We start from the raw sequence: 6000 nt of genomic DNA on the forward strand, positions 1-6000 counted from the left end.
AGGGCTGGGCAGCTCCTAACTGCACTGGTGCTCTTCCAGGGGGTCTGTTTGGTTCAGTGAGTTACAACACTTCCTGCAGGCATGTGAAGCCTCACAGGTCTATGTTGGAGGACACTGAGAGGGTCAAGGGAGCCAGACCTGTTGTGGTCTAATTGCCTTTGCAAGTGAGAATAAAATTGGGTATTGTCAGAGGAAGCTGAGTACAGGTGAGGCTGGTTGCATTAACACATCAGCTGTCTACCTGTCAGTAGACAAAGGCGTGACTGCACAGTTAGAAATAGTGCAACATGACGTTAAAGGTACACTACACTATTTTGTATAAGGGAAGTTTTGTGTAGAGAAAACATAGTGGGTGATTCTTCCATTTTTAAACACTTGTTAGCGTTGTGAAAATTCTCAGTAAAATTAATTATGACTAATTATTTACAGGGTACTGGAAATATAAGAAAAGAGGCAGGCCTTATTAGAGAACCCAGACTTCTGTTTTTGTTGGCTAAGATCTACCTACCAGGTAGGATTACTCTGAGAAAGTGTTCAGCAGAGCAAGTTAGGATCCCTTGTATAGTACAGGAGGGCTACTTGGTTGACTTCAGTATATAGCTGCACACTTACGTCCTTTTTTAATTCAGTAAGGGATTTAGATCTTTGAAGAAAAATACATCTATGCCTGATCATCAGCCAGACCAGGAAAAATTGTTTCCACTTCTTGTATTTGAAGATTGAAGTAGGGAGATAGGTTATGTAGGCAAAAAGGACACCTTCAGATCTTCAGGAACTTACTTTCCACTTAAGGGTGAGAACAGAAAAGACCAACTCCCAGGCTCATTTGTAATGCACTTGATACACCAGCCCTACCTCAGCCTGTATTTAGAGAAATAATCTGTCCTCCAAATACACAGAAAATAGTGTTAGGGGTATAATCCATATAAATATTTTTGAATGCTTTCTTTTTAATGGCTAAGATAAACCACCAGAAATACAGTGCCTGGCCATATTGTACTGGATTTTATCATGCTGCTGTCTTTCATTTCAACTATAAACTTCTATTTGCCTGTCTTCTTTAATTAAAAAGGTCAAAAAATGCAGCAGGTGTGTAAATTGAATGAATTCATGGACCATTTATTCTGACAGATAATTCAGGTAACACATGAATCCTCACGAAGGTGGAAATCGAGTGATGCTAAGGAAACTAATGTTCCAGTGTAATCACAGATTTCAGTTTTCCCAGGAGAATAGTGGATGTTAAAAGGAATATCCACCTGGGGTTCTGCTGAGCTCTAAGGATCTTGAAGTATGTCATATGACCTGACCCAAAGCATTTTCCCATTCTTCACTAGTGACAATTCTGCAGCTAGCTGTGGCCACTTGTTCCATTATCTAATTGGGCTTTTCAAATTCTCTAAATATTGAACTTACATTTATCTTGTTCATCATTCTCATGGATATTTTCCTTGCATGTTTTAGATTGTGAAGGAATTTGATCTATGACCTATTTGTAACCTTGCATTATATTTAAAAAAAATCAGGAGTGCTTTGCTGCTTTGGTCTGGTGGAGATCTTATTATTAGTGAACAACATGAAGGATGTGAATTCTTAGATCTTTCCTGGAACTTCCAGAACAGATATTCTGGAAGTAGAGTGGCAATAGATAGATTTGAGATAGGCCGTTGAGATAGATTTGATATCAGATAGATAGATTTGAGATAGGCCATTTTAGTTAGAACTCAATTTAAGATTTTTTGGAGTCTTTTTAGTAATGGTCATTAACTTGTTGAACACGGTGTCTAAATAATATTAACAGAGATTGAAATAAAAAATGCAAATGTAGGGTTATATTACCATACCTTATTCTTACTTCCTTGAGTGAACAGATTTACTTTACTGAGCCTTACATTAAGGTTTTTTTTCCAAATATTTAGTAATTTTTTGGGTTTGTTGCATTTTTTTTCTTTTTTCTGTTTTTTACCTGTTAAGTGTAAAATCCCAAATAAATGTCTATGTCCAATTAATAGTGGAATAGCTGCATTTCTTTGAAAGCACTAATGAAAACATCCCCCCCAGTAAAACAACAGCACACAGTATCACCACACACAGATTGCCCTTTTCTAGTCTGTTTTTACCCGTGTCTTTTGCCTTTCTACAAAATCTCTGCAATTTTAAAGAATTATTCAGAAATTGATATATGAAGTTCTGGAAACTGAAACGAATCACTGATCCGTTTTAATAAATACTATATTGTCACACATTTGCTATCTAATTTATGCAGTGATTCATCCGTTTAGCTTTCAATGTACATAATACTGATAAGATTTAGTAGATCATATATTTGATTCAAAAAATGTATTAGATTTCGTAGGTCCTGACTTCAATTCAACATAAGATGACTTTATCTGTCTTATGAGGATATATGTGATTTTCAAAAGCAATGTATCTGTTTTTGAAAAATCCTCCACTGAAAAGGGAAAAAATTAATTTATTGTAAGGAATGAAACATTCATTTTAGGAATCTGAATATAGAAATTACCCACATTTATATTAGAATTTCATAGCAAAGCAATATACTGTGCATGTCTTCACATTTCATATACTGAAAGTAATATTTTGATCATGATAACTTCATTGCCTGTATTTCTGAGTTCTGAACTGAAAAGCACTTTGTAGAATAGAAAATTCAATTTAGCATAAGGTGATCTCATTAAATGCTATTTATCCAAGATTACAACAACTTAGAAGAAAATTGAGAGTGAAAGTAATTGTTCTTTTATTAATCCAAGTAGCTTTTAAAAAGAAATCTACTGATTAGGAAGTTCTGCTGGACTTCTAACTTGAATCTCCCAGGACTTATTCCAGGAGGTTCTGATTTTAGTGACATGTTCTGATGATATCATAAGCAACTATGGCCATACCTTGCTGAAGTCACAGAAACAAGACAGAATAACAGGTTAACATAATCTGTCAGTATATTTTGGTATTAATTTGCCATAGAAATGTTAATATTTTAAAATATTCCGCATATACATGCTCTCTTGCCAACTGGTATTTTAAAAGCTGAAGTTTTAGGCAACCCTTTAACTTTTATAGAGATGGAAGTTTCTGGTTTGAGTTTGAAAATTAGTAGTGCTTGGAAGGTACAGCGCAGTCCCCTGTGCACCAAGGTTCCATTCCTGACCCTTACAGATGCGAAGTCCCTGTCTCCTATTCTTTTGCATGTAAGGATCTAATGTTTCCTGTTCAAAGCAAGAAGAGAGAGAAGAGAGAAAGGACACCTATTGCCAGGAGGTCCAGACTTTCACATTACACCTCCAACATCAATGTCCCTGAAAATGACTTTGGATTTGAATCAGTTTTCTCCCCTGACACTTCCCCCCAACCCCAATTTAAAATCCATTATTTTAGTTTGGATCTTTCTTTAGTTACTATATTGGTAAGAGCAACAGGTTAAAATATCCTTAATAATTACAATTCTTCTAGAGAAACCAGCTGCTCGCGGCCTGTACGTGTGTGCGCTCCGGGCTGGGTAAAAGGCTGGCTGGCTGGCCGAGCCCAAAGGGGGGTGGGGAATGGAGCCACATCCAGCTGGCGGCCGGGCACACGTGGTGTTCCCCAGGGCTCAGCGCTGGGGCCGGTCCTGGTTCGTGTGATCTGGGTCTGTGATCTGGGCGAGGGGATCGAGTGCACCCCCAGCGAGTCTGCAGCCAACACCCGGCTGGGCAGGGGTGCTGATCTGCTGGAGGGCAGGAGGCTCTGCAGAGGGGTCTGGGCAGGCTGGATCCACGGGCCCAGGCCACTTGGATGAGGTTCCACAAGGCTGAGTGCCGGGTCCTGCCCTGGGGTCACACCGGCCCCACGCAGCGCTCCAGGCCGGGGCAGAGCGGCTGGGAAGTGCCTGGGGGGAAAGGGCCTGGGGGTGCTGGTGGGCAGCCAGCTGGGCATGAGCCAGCACCGTGCCCAGGTGGCCAGGAGGGCCAGCAGCATCCCGGCTTGTGTCAGCAACAGCGTGGCCAGCGGGACCAGGGCAGTGACCGTCCCCCTGCACTGGGCACGGGTGAGGCCGCCCCTGGAATCCTGTGTTCAGGTTTGGGCCCCTCGCTGCAGGAGGGACACTGAGGGGCTGGAGCGTGTCCAGAGCCGGGCAGCGGGGCTGGGGAAGGGGCTGGGGCACAAGTGTTGTGAGCGGCGGCTGAGGGAGCCGGGGTGTTTAGCCTGGAGAAAAGGAGCCTGGGGGGGCTTATCGCTCTCTGCGACTGCCTGACAGGAGATCATACGCAGGTGGGGGTCGGTCTCTTCTCCCAAGTAACAAGCAACAGGGCAAAAGGAAATGGCCTCAAGTTGACCATGGGAGGTTTAGATTGGGTATTTGGAAAAATGTCTTCACTGAAAGGGGTGATCAAGTATTGGAACAGGCTGCCCAGGGATGCAGTGGAATCACCATCCCTGGAAGTGTTTAAAAAACACTGAGATGTGGTGCTTAGGGACATGGTTTAGTGGTGGACCTGGCAGTGCTCAGTTAATGGTTGGACTTGATGATCTTGAAGGCCTTTTCCAAACCCAAATGATTCTACGGTTCTATGAAAATGTTCATAAAATTTAGCTGAACAAGTGATGATTGTGGTTTCAACTTGAAACTACAAACATTAGCTCACTGTGTCTATAAACATTCAGTTGCATCTGACAATTTTTGTCTCGGCTCCAGTGAATCAAAATAATATTGTTGCTGAAGTGGTATCATGCAGTCTCTATAGGCTTTTATTTATTAAATTTTTTATCTCATGAAGAAACCTCAAACTTCCTTGTAGAATCTCACACAAAATTCAGCCATTTGAGTAGAGTGTCAAAGAATGCAGAAGTCTTTATGCAGTGATTAAACTAAACATTTCCTTAGATTGTGAGGAAGAATGGTGGATGTGGGTCCAAAAGTAACAGGAAGATGCTGGTTTATGGGTGTAAGCCAAAAATACGCAAGGATCTCAGTAACTGAGCAAGCTCATGGTTTCTGTGTCCCAGATCCCACTCCGCCTTGGGCTGTGACCTGTCCCTGCAGTCTGCCACTTTGAAGGCCCAGCTCTTTTCAGCTTTATCCTAGTCTAGAAGTGCACAACCTTTTAGGATGTGGAACTTGCACATTTAGTGAAGTCAGATGCTCTAGTTATGTTGACCTTTCTCATGCATTTTGCTTTTGAAGCTGGCAGAGAAAATTTATGAGAAACTAAGGTCTTGTATTACACCATGTAAATATTGACCTAATTGGTGGTTTAATGAGATTTGGAATCAATGGAGAGAAGACTTAATAGGACTTGTAAAATGGAGTATAAGTTTAGAGGTATCTTTTTGTTTATTTGGAGATCTCAGACTGAAAAATGTGCTGCCGCTTTGCAAATAGATGGGTAATTTTTTACATAAGACGCCAGTGCTAGAAAAGTCCCTTTTTCGTATACAAGGCCGTGTCACTATTTTATAGGGCTGTGCAGAAGATCAGTGACTATGACTAATATAGCTATTGTTCTTTTTAATATTTTTGCTGCCAAAGTAGTACTTTAGTATTATTTTAGCTCAAGGATGAAATTCCGATGGTGATAGTCAATTGGACAGTGAGGCCAGTCCTCAGGTGTAGCATAGAAAGTACAAAGAGGCTCTGAGGAAGGAAATCTTGTTATATTTTAATTAATTCTTAGCTTTTCAAATTTTAGTGACATTTGGCTTTGAGAGATTGAATAGAAAGGTCTTCATAAGTTAAATTGTTTCTGAATAATTCTAAATTAAAAGTTTGCAACGGTAGTTTGCAATGGTTAAAATGGGAACAGATGAGCAGGAAAATAAATATTTTTAATCTTTTCTCTCTCTCTTTTCCAGAACCAGAGGTCTTTATGCATTCCACTTTCACAGAAGTTATTTCAAAAGAGGTAACCTTTCCGATATCTTAATATCTTTTGTTGCAGTTACTGTTTTTATTTTTAATATTATTTTTTTTATATAAGGTGTGGAGAAAAAATGAAGAGTTGA

This window comes from Falco biarmicus, chromosome 1, assembly GCF_023638135.1.
Source record: "Falco biarmicus isolate bFalBia1 chromosome 1, bFalBia1.pri, whole genome shotgun sequence".
NCBI classification, from domain to species: domain Eukaryota; kingdom Metazoa; phylum Chordata; class Aves; order Falconiformes; family Falconidae; genus Falco; species Falco biarmicus.